The sequence below is a fragment of the Artemia franciscana genome, chromosome 3 (genome assembly GCF_032884065.1).
Source record: "Artemia franciscana chromosome 3, ASM3288406v1, whole genome shotgun sequence".
In the NCBI taxonomy this organism is placed as follows: Eukaryota; Metazoa; Arthropoda; class Branchiopoda; order Anostraca; family Artemiidae; genus Artemia; species Artemia franciscana.
Window position 1 is genome coordinate 31,092,425 of NC_088865.1, and position 12,031 is coordinate 31,104,455.

General features: G+C 36.9%; 1 protein-coding gene across 2 annotated transcripts in view; it reads left to right on the forward strand.

Moving 5' to 3' along the window:
- Nucleotides 1-12,031, forward strand: part of LOC136025151 (tumor protein p53-inducible protein 11-like) — a 129,541-nt gene that overhangs the window by 12,716 nt on the left and 104,794 nt on the right. The window lies entirely within an intron of this gene.

A 12,031-nucleotide genomic window follows, 5' to 3' on the forward strand; every position in this document is an offset into this window, starting at 1 on the left:
CGTGATAGGGGGAGATGCTATAGGTTGTAGAAAGCGTTGCATTTCTTTGCTAATACCTTGTGTGAAGACACGCCAATAATGACCAGATTTATGATATATGGTGTAAAAGGGAAATGTCTTCAAAGTAGTTTTATCTAAAATAAAATTAAAACTGTTCTATCAGTTTAACTCGCATTGGATATAAAGAAATTCTAAAACCACTAGGTCCATTAAAAATACTTTTTAAATATGAAAGAATGGTTTATACTTAGTAAAGGTCAACAAGCTAAAGAAACAGCTTGTAAATTTTAAAACTACTACTACTACTACTAATAACTCACTGCAGCACCAAGCCGCCTGAGGCCGACACAGCTACGCACGCTCCTCCTCCAACCTAATCTTTTTAAAGCCTCCCTCTTTACACCCTCCCAGGAAGTTCCCATTTCCTTTAAATCTTTATTTATGACATCCTCCCAACCCAGACAAGGACGACCTGCTTTCCGTGTAGCCCCAGACGGTTGGCCAAAAAGGACAATCTTCGGTAATCTGTCATCCTTCATCCGTAGAACGTGGCCTAGCCATCTCAACCTTTCTTTCATTATAGCCCCAGAAAGCGGGATTGAACCACACTTTTCGTACAACTTACTGTTTGAAATACGGTCAGTCAGCCGGGTACCCAGAACAATCCGTAGGCAATTTCTCTGGAAAACATCTAGTAAATTGTCATCTGCTTTTCGGAGTGCCCATGCTTCAGAGCCATATTTGACCACTATCATCACTGTAGCTTCCAATATTCTAATCTTGGTTTGTAGACTTATCTTTCTATTTTTCCAAACTTTTTTTAACTGTGAAAAAACACCCTGAGCTTTAGCTATTCTACTTTTAACATCTTCACTGCTCCCACCATCTTTACTAATAATACTACCACGGTAACTGAAGCTCCCAACCTGATCAATCTTTTCGTTACCTAATGTCACCTGTTCATCTTCACTTATTCCTAGCCTTAGTGACTTAGTCTTCTTAACATTAATTTTCAAGCCTATTTTAGCACCCTGAACTCGTAAAACCTCTAAAAATTCATTCATTTTGCTCACACTTTCATCTAATATGCTTAAATCATCAGCATAATCTAAGTCCAGAAGCGTTCTTCCTCCCCATTTGATTCCATGGTCTCCAATTGCCTTTCCTGTGCTCCTTAAGACGAAGTCCATCAAAATGATCCATATAAAGGGGGATAGAACACAACCCTGCTTAACTCCTGATTTAATACAAAACCAGTTGCTAACCTCATTTCCTACCTTAACCGCAGCAGTATTATTCTCGTACATAGCGCAAATCACTTTAATGTATTTGTCTGGTATACCATATAACGATAAGACCTTTGTTAACGCTGTTCTATCAACAGTATCGAAAGCTTGCTCATAATCGATAACACTAAGGACCAAAGGTGTTTGACATCGAAGGGACTTCTCAATTATTAACCTAAGAGTGAAAACATGGTTGACACATCCTCTACCTTTTCTAAAACCGCATTGTTCTTCTCTTAAAATTTTGTCTACAGCATGTCTCAGTCTAAAAAGTATCATATTACTAAGTAATTTGCTACCTACAGAGACCAGACTAATGCCTCGACAATTACGACACTCACTCTTGTCACCTTTCTTATACAGTGGTTTAATTAAGGTTTTCCTAAAATCATTGGGTACTTCCCCTTTTTCAAAAATCATGTTCATAATCTTCAGTAGCTTATTCCTAACCTCAGAGCCACCATATTTAAGAAACTCATTAATCATACTATCAGCACCTGGGGCCTTATTATTTTTTAATCCTTTTAGTACTGTCGCTAATTCTTCCTCACTAAACAAATCTTCCTTCACATCTAAGGTATCACAAACTTTTTCATTTTCATCTATATCTTTTCCTGCAACTGTATCTCGGTTTAGCACATTTTCAAAATGTTCCACCCATCTTTCTTTAACTTTTTCCTTATCACTAATTATGGCCCCATTTCTATCTTATAACAATTTTAAAACTGTTTGTCGCAATATTTCCTTTCCAATTTGAATCAATAAGTACCTTTGTCTTCATTCAAATTTAATCAACATAAAAGATGTGATATACTCAGACGCTGAAGATACTAAAATGTTTAGGGGAAGCTGAGACTGCTAAGGAGTTTCTCCGAAAACGGTGTTGCTCTAGTGTAGAACTTCCATTTTCACAAAGAATAAAAACCTAGAACTCAGATTAAATAAACCCTTAGTGTGGGAAAACAGGACTAATAGAAATGGAAGAATGAAGATGATAGTAAGAAGCTGAGAATATAGGTTTATTTGGAAGTTGTGGCCATTCTAGTCGCTCAAACAACGGGATGACGTTTTCAGTCCGTCAGACAAGTATTTAGGAAATTTAAGTCCCAGAATGTAGAGATTCAATGTTGAGAGTCTGCTTTACTTCTAGGACTAGTTACTAGTAACTAGGGACTAGTTATTATATAATTTTACATTATTGATATATTGAATGATTTAACAACAAATATAATTGTGGATAATGTAGCCGTATTTTAAGAAATATAGCTGATACAGAAAAATTGATTTCATATTTGGATCCCAAAAGTAATGTGTCAGCTTAAAAAGCCCAGGCACCAAAAAAAAAAGGAATTTCTGTTGGCCTAGAGGCTGAGGTGGCTTCTCTTGCAGATTAGGCTAATGTCCAAAAAAATTCTGTCCAAAAAAAACCTGGCCTTGGCTATTCTGCTTTTAATATCTTCACCGCAGCCACCGTCTTCACTAATAATACCTCCGAGATAAGTGAAGCTATCCACTTGATCAAGCTTCTCTCGTTACCTGATATCACCTCTTCACCTTCACTTGTTCCCAATCTTGACGACTTAGTCTTCTTAACATTAATATTCAACCCTATTCTTGCACCCTGAACTCTCAAAACCTTAAAGAAAAGAAAAATATCATAATGATCGACGTCAGAAACAATGCTCTAGCGTTACTTATAGTAAAAAACCATAAGACTTCAGTATATTCTTTTCTTCCTAAAGCCACTTCATATTTAAGGGGCGTAAAACTTTAAAGGGGGGGGGCCCATTTGATTGGAAATTGGAAGTTCTAGTGCTTTTTTAAAGTTGAAAGTGATCGGAGGGCAACCAGCCCCCCTTATCCTTCTTAGATGCCCCTCCCCTCAACACTGGCCGAAATTCTGAAAAAGCCAATTGGTTCAAAATTGTCAAAAGGTGCAATAACCATGCCTCCAGGGATTCCGTGCCTCCTACAGCCCTCGGGCAAGGATTGTAAATTATGTAATTTGACCATTGTTTACATTTAGGATTTATCATTGGGAAAAGGGGTATGTTTGATCCTGGATGTCTCCGAAATGGCTAAGGGCATTAAGGTGCAACTCCAGGGAATGTTGAGAGGTGTGTTGAACTAAATAAAAAATAAATATGTGTATCCAGTTTGTCAAAAAGGCAAATCTACCATATCTCCTGAACGACTGAGGGTTTTAATTCGAAACTTTCAGGGTATTTTGGGAAGTGGTAGGAGGAAACTACCCCCCCCCCCTCCACTCACGCCTTCTTTTGCACTAAATAGTCTTAAAGTAAAATAGTTTTGCATTCTGGAATTACATAACCCCGCACAGCCCCTAGGGCAAGGACAGTAAGCCACGCAAGCTTCCTATTGTTTAAATATATTTTTTTTTATTAGGAAAAGGATGCGTGTTTGATCCTGGATCTCCAAAATGTCTTAGGATATTAAGATGAAACTTTAAGGAAATGCTGAGAGGGACGTCGAAGATAATCAGAACCCTATGTGTATGCTAGTTGTCAAAAGGGCGGGAACGGCTGAAAGTATTGAGTTGAAACTTTCAGGGTATGTTAAGGGGGGTGTTGAAGAGTGATCAGAGGGCAACCACCCCCCTCTCTCTCTGCTCATCTTAGATACCCCTCCCCTCACCCAAGATCGACATTTTGAAGAAAAAAACATTTTGTTAAATATAGTCAAAAAGTCTAATAATTATGCCTCTATGGAAGCTATGCCCCCCCCCACATCGCCCAGGGAAAGAATCGTAAACTCTGCAATTTTCCCGTTGTTTACATGCAGGATTTATCAGTGGGAAAGAGGGAGTTTTTGATCCTCTACAAGTCTGGTCCCGCTACAAGTACCAGTAAGAAAGTAATGTTTGATCCAGGGCGTGTCCAAGAAGGTTAAGGGTTTTAAGATAAAACTTCAAGAAATGTTGAGGGGTATTAGTAATATCTCAGGAAGGCTTAGAGCATTAAGTTGAAACTTACAGGGCATGTTGAGGGGGATTTTGAACTAACCAAATAGCATTATTTGCATAGTACTAATACGACCATTGTTACTACCAGGCTAAGGGTATTAAGATGAAACTTTGAAATGTAGAGGGATATGTTAAACTAATCAACAGACCCGATGTGCATCAAGGTTATCAAAAGGCTTACCTGCAATATCTTTGGAGTGGCTAAGGGTATTAACTTGAAACTTTTAGGCTCACTAATACGAATGTAACTGCGACTACTTTGCGACTGCGACTTCCCCTGAGCATTGATCAAAATTCTGAAATAATTTCTTTGTTCAAACTATTCAAAAGTTTAATAACCTTCGCCTCTGGGAATGTTATGCCCTCCCCAGTCCCCTGGAAAGGGTTGTAAATTATACAATTTGTCTATTGTTTACATACAGGGTTTATCATTGGGAAAGGGGAGAATGTTTCATCCTGGTTGTGTCCGAAAAGGCTAAGGGTATTAAGATAAAACTTCAGGGAATTTTGAGGGCAATGTTGAAATAAATCAAACACATTCTGTACATGCAGTTTACCAAAAGGGCGTAACTGCAATGTCTTAGGAATGGCTAAGGGTATTACCTTGATCTTTTCAGGTCCACTACTACTACTAGTGATACTACTGCAGCGGCTCCGACTGCAACTGAAACAACGTGTGACTGTGACTTCTACTATAATTACTTTTGACTACTTGCAACTGTGACTACTTGCAACTTCGACCGGGACTACTTATGACTGGAACTCCGACTACCAGTGACAGAAATGAGGCGTCAATTCGTTTAAATGGACCCATAGCCGCTTCTCTTTTCTTCTCTTAATGAATTAAGATGACGAAAAAGTTTAACGGTGACCCCCTCAAGACGCAACTGTTATTAATTTTCTTCTAGCCACGGGTGCTCGCTGCATAATAGGGAATGTTTTCTAAGAGATGAAGGTGTCTGTTACATAATAGGGAGTGTTTTTTCCTTGATTGTTTTAAAAAATCCGCCAGGAAAAAACCTTCAGGGTCCCACCAAATCATATTTTCTTTGGTTTTTACGTAATAGGGAATATTTTTATCAAGATGCAAACGCATGCGTTACGTAATGGTTTCTTTGATTGTATAAAAAATTTATGAGGGCCAGGAAAAACCGTCAGGGGCCCCTCAAGTAGGGGCGTAGTCCAAATTGATTATAACGCAATGTTTCATGCTTCACACACATAACCTTTTGCTGTCTGCAAACAAAGGATTTTTACGCCATTTCTAGGAGCAGAACCGTTATACAGTTTAAACGTCTTTTGAATTCCTAGGAACAAAGGCATGTGATTCTATTAGCAGGACAGACAAAGGGTGTTCCGCCATTTCCAGGAATAGACGCATCGCGGGATCCTCTATTGATTTTCTAGGAACAATAGCCTTGTTAATCTTCTATCAGGAGTGGGTAATATTCTATTGTTCCCGAGGGCATATAAGCGGGTACTAGAATGGAAGTTTCATCAGTCCTATATCGAATCTAGAATTTGTTACAGCTTGATTTTCTAAATTGGATGCTTCTAGAGATTTGAAAAGAACTGGATCTCTGCCTTTATGCTGGTGAGTCTCTATGTATATACCCCCTCTCCCAGCAAAAAATGGGGGACATTATACCCAAATTTAACTTACTATAACTCTCTATTATCGGATTAACAGCTAACCCCCCCCCTTTCCGCATTAAAAGTTTTATCGGAGATATAATAATCTTATTTTCTTCCGTCATAAAGATTTACTCTAAATCCTATCCCCTATTTTAAAAGGTGCTTTATTCCTAACCTGACAGATTTATTATCAAGTTTATTATTATCCCTCGTGCGTTGGGTATATTTCAACTTAGACCATATTTACCGTGAGCGAGTATCATCTGGCATATGGTTAAATAGTTGGACGAAAAGACTCGTTTTTAACACCTGCTTTTGTCTGCAAAATTAGATACTTTTAGTTGAATCCTTATGTAAAATGATGTACAAAACATGTTATATTTACACTATTTACACTAAATCATTGATTTTTGAGGGGAAGGATGGAGCTAGTTATAATCTCTATTTTCGTATGAAAAAATGTGATTAGATATAATTAAACTAGTCAACGTTTATTCGGGGAAGAGGGGAATAGATTGAGTGCAAGCTATTAGTCGTTAGTTAATCGTGAAAAAGGAGAGAACATTCAAGGAAATAAGCATATTTATTTTAGCTAAAATTAAGAGACTAAGGTAAAGTTGATTAAAATTTTTAGTGAGGATTCCATGTGGGGTATAGGGCATGTGTCCTTTTGACTATAACAATGAATTATTATGTGAACCCTTAATAAGGTCAGATGTAACCCTAGGCTAAAGTCTAAGAGTTTACCGATTTTCTGGCCTTTTCCTCTATAGTGCTCTATTTATTATACATATTTCCCATAAAAAAATTGCCTGAATCTCCCAAAAATTCTAGTTAAGCTACTTTATTGCTATCTTGAAAAAGGGGTTACGTTGAAGCAGAGAGACTTTTGGAGATAATAATGATAGATGGTAATAAGCTTACCTAAGCTATGAATGTCAGGTGATTGATTTTTCTAACGATAATTTCGACAGGACCTGTGCCTGTCATCATCAGGTTAAATTCAAATTTCTTGCCAGAAAGTAAAATCACTAAATAAATAAAACTAAAAACACTGAACAACACTAATGATGAGCCGAACCTGGAATTATTGTTGTGCCATGGCCCGAATTTTGGTAGAGGCATTGATGGCTGCTGTCCTAGTAGATATTAAAGAGGTTGGGCCTTTAGGAAAGGGGTGGAGTTTTTTGTGAGTTTTCAATTTATGGGTGTCGGGTTCCCAAATTTCGCTAATGTGAAACTCACCATTGTCTTCATTGATGGCTGGTTTATTTTTAGCAATTTCCAAAGCTTCTCTGATTTTCTGCTTTAAGAGTTGTGGGACAATAGCAATAAGTTGGGCTTGGTCAAACTTAATGGAGTGAGAAGGGTTTTCAAAGATATGATGGGCTAATGCATAAAAATTATCTTCCTCCTTTAGCTTTGTCTTTTTAAGGCAGGCATCAATGGAATCAGCACGTTCTTTTAATCTTTGATGTAGAGGTCTCATGGTACGACCTATATAGGTATCACCATAGCTGCAAGGAATCTAATATACCCCTGGTGGATCTGAAGTAATTTTGTCCTTGCCTTTGTTCAAGAAGGAGGAGATAGTCTTTTCAGAGGGAAAAAACACCTTAAAGCCAAGCTTTCTGATTTTGGAGCTTAAAATGTCAGTAATGCCCTTGATATAAGGTAATGACAAAAAGGGTTTATCATCTTCAATCTTAGGAACAAAATTCTTGGTAATTACACTCATCTTTCTCCTGGAAATAACCTTGTCAATGACTTTTTGGGGGTATCCGTTACCTATCAGAACATCTCTTATGTAATCAAGTTCAGCCTTCAGCTCAAAATCAGAGGAGTACACTAAAAATGCTCTATCAACCAATGAATAGACTACAGAATTTTTGACCATAGGGTGGTAATAGGAGTCATATCTCAGATATCTATCACTATAAGTTGGCTTTCTATACACACTCAAATCCACCCTAGTTTCTCGTTTTGTAATGAGAACATCTAAGAAGGGTAAATTGTGGTTATTTTCAACTTCAATGGTGAACTTAATATCTGGGTCCTGCTGGTTAAAACTATTGAGAAAGGATCCTAATTTGTCTTATGCTCAATTCTAAATTATTAAGCAATCGTCTACATATCTCATGTAGAGTTGGAGATCCTTAAAGTCCTGCTTGAAGATATTAATTTCAATATGCTTTAGAAACACCTCACTGAAAACTGGTGCCAAGGCTGATCCCATTGGCATGCCCCAAATCTGTTTATAAGTTTGATGCCTGAAAGTAAAGTAAGCATTGCTGAAACATAAAAACGTAAGAATAATGATTTCTTTGGAGTCTAAGCTAGTCAGTTCTCTCCAGGAACCATCCTTTTCTAAAGCTGATTGTAAAGCTGGTATAAGACGGGGCAAGGGTATGCTGGTAAACAAAGATACAACATCAAAACTGCACATTGTGGTATTCTCCCCAATGTTGATGCTATTTACCCTATCAACTACTTCTTTAGTATTTTTTATTGTGTGTTTGCCGCTGAGGGTTATGGATCTCAAAATACCAGCCAAATACCTTTCCAACTTCTGTGTGGCTGAACCTACTGTTGAAATAATAGGTTTAAGGGGTATATCTGGTTTGTGAACTCTGGGTACACCATAAAATCTAGGAATGACTGGTCTGACAGGAAGGAGTGTCCGGTAAAGTTTATCATTAATCCTATTGGTAAGACTGGGGTTATCCAGAGCTTTTTTGACATTATCATAGGCAACCTTTACAGCATTAATATCAACTTTTTCATTCACCTTATTTTTACTCAAGAGGTTTAATGATTTGCTAACATACTCAGTCTCATTGAGGATAACTATTGTATTGCCTTTATCAGCTTTGGTAATTATGATATTAGTATCATTCTTAAAATCTATGAGGATTTTCATTTCATCTTTTGTTAGATTCTCCTCAATAAGTTTCTTTTTGTAAAAACCTTTCCGAAGGGTATTAGAAACCAAGCTTCTAATATCTTGTGTCAACATTGATTTTTGTCTTGTTTAGAGTTATAGCTGACTCTACATTGGATATGATTTGTTCTGCTGGTATGTGTTTTGGGGGGATAGATAATTTCCATCCTTTTGAAAGAATGTCTAATTTCTTTTGGTCAAATGTTTGTTGACTTAAATTGATGACTGCTGGACCTGGTGATACTCTAGGAATGTGTGTATCCCTAGTAGAAAACTTCGCAAATTTAAGCTTTTCTAGCTTATCTATATGTACTTTTATTGGTTATTGAAAAGACAAACTTAAAATTTTTGTCATAGATCTTGCCAACTTTGGTGAAGTCTTCTGGGCTAAGACTATTACTCAGTTGCTGTCTAATTGTATTTATCTGTTGAAAAACCATATTTCTCCGCTGTTGTAGGTCATTTAATTCATGGTTGATAAAGATTAGGCCGGCTCTGTGTTGTGCAGATATGTGTTGTGCAGATTGATAATTCTAGCTTTCTTCCTAAATAGGAGAGATAGACCTTTGACTTGTTTGGCCACATACCCTCCATAGGTAATTGTAATATATTCTCTGAGGCCAACCTGACTTTTATACATAATAATGATAGATGGTAATAAGCTTACCTAAGCTTGGCACCATGAACACAAATCAATGTATTCAACTTGGATCCTTACATGTCCAAATACAAATTCTATTGTACACCCTTGGATTTCCTTGACCATATTCAAAGTGTTAGCAATATTCTTATCATTGTTAATAGTAGTCTTTCAACTGTAAAGACAGGACATTGGCTGTGCATCTGTCAAACAGCGAAGAAATTGAATTTTCCGATCCTCTTGGTTTACCATTTGCTTTCTACGTGCCTCACATTAAAAACTTTCTTGAGCAAAGTGGATAATCTATTATTCTAAATCGGGTACGAGTTCAAGATTTATAGACCCAAAAGCTGTCGTTTTCATGCACTACTATTTTTATTTTCCGATGTTGTGGATATATTTACAGTGAATTCCTTAGCATTTATGTAGACAATCCTCGATTGAACAACTTTTTAGTTGAAAATACTCTTTCCTACCTGTATAATATAAATTTCAGTGCCCTAAGAGTGAAATGCTTTAAATGCTTATTAATAAAACTTGTATGTACAAAAGTCTGTGTCCTTTAGATTTCTTCTCCCACGATAGGTAACCATCGTTAAGTCGGGGTCACATTTCCTACAATATGATGTAACTTCGTTTTTATTATATCTACGTAAAGTCAATAATACTATTTTGATTCATATTATAAAATTCACATTTTTCAATTTGCTTATTTGAAGCAATGTTACATACTAAATTCTTATATAAAGAATCACTTTCTTAATTGCTACATAAAAACCAGTAGGTTTATAATCATAGTAGCCAGTATTTTCACAGCGATGTCGTAAAAACCGGACTCTCTTATTCTTCCATTCATTAAGGCGTAGACCAGGTGTTTCCTAACAAAACAGTTTAAAACCACGACGATACCAGCCTCTCAAAAATAAACTGAACTCATGTTTAGATTTTTTTGCAATCATACCTGGGTAAGTATTTTCCCATCGATCACATTTATCATCGTGACAATGGGAGCATAGGACACCTATAGGGTGAGAGTCAAAATATTTACAAGACAGGAATTGCGGTATTGAATTTGCACTGCGTATCCTTTATGCAATTTACATGGATTTTATACTATACACTTTTCATTATAGTCATCAGCAATAGTACAATTCCCACAGGATGATCAACTGCCAAATGTATAAACATAATAGACATGTTATAAAACATTTTTTTCAATGTTGAATGTCTCACTGCCAAAAAGAAACCTACTCGCGATCAAGTAACATAACACATCAATTAAACCAATTAATACAAAATTTGTCGACTTATTTCTTGCTGCCTTGCAAAATGGCCGTCTTAAACGAATTTCGCGCAGTGTTCATAAGTAAATCCACAATATCATTTTGTTTTGTTTCAATTAATATATCAATTAATCGAGTAAATGCATCTGGGCCACGATGTAAAAGTTCCATACAATAGTCCAAAGACGGAGAATCGTTTTTCACTTTATCGTTAAGCATTCTTTGAGAAAATATTATCCTTTGGAGAGATAACTCTTGGATATCTTCATCTAGTATTGAACGTTTTTCCAAAGTCACTAGATTCCATGTAATTTTTTTTTCAAATCCACTCATTTTTAAGTTTGACACTGTCGCTACCGATTATAGACTAATAATGAATGAAGATTCTTTTTACCTTCATGTCATCAGTCTATAGTCCAGGTATCCGATCAAGGTGGTCAATATTGGCGCCTTAGAGAAAGGAGTGGTAACTAGTACGTTTGCATGGGATTTGTTTTTCACCAATTCATCTTTAATTTCATTTTTGATAATATCTGCTAGTGCCCTTATTATTTTACTTGTATTTTTTCTGTCTATTACCACATCATTTTACATATATTGCAGTTTTGGCACCTAGACAAGATTTGTTGTATGATAATGTTGTGGGGGTACACCTGTCTCCTTTTTAACTTTAGTTGAATGGTAATAGTAGGAGAAAGGTGATAAGATTTATCAAGTTTTAATGTGTTACCAATAGCAAGAAGTTGGTCTTGGTCATCAACTAAAAGTTTTAGGTTTGTAAGATCCAAGAAGTCACGCAAGATTGCGTTACTTTCAATAAATTTAGTATTCCCTATTATGTAACATGCATTTGTGTCTTGAAGAAAATCAGTAACAGCTGCGTCTTGGCCGGATCGCCGTTAAACCTCTTCGTCATCTCAGATCATTGAGGGAAGGAAAGAGTAGTGTCTATGGGTCCATTTAAACGAATTGACCCATCACTACTAGTGACTGTGACTATTTACGGTGGCTACTGGAAAAACTTGCGACTGCCATTGCAATCGCAATTGCACTCACATGTGACTGCGACTGTGACTTCTTTTGACTTTGACTACTGGCGGTTGTGACTACTTGGGACTGCGACTACTTACCACTGTGACTACGACTAAGGCGACTTGCGGTTGCAACTATGACTCCTTGGAACTACGACTACTTGCGGTTGTGACTACGCGTGACTGATCTTGCAGTAGCCTGCTAGTTCTGCTAGTTGGCAGACAACTTCTG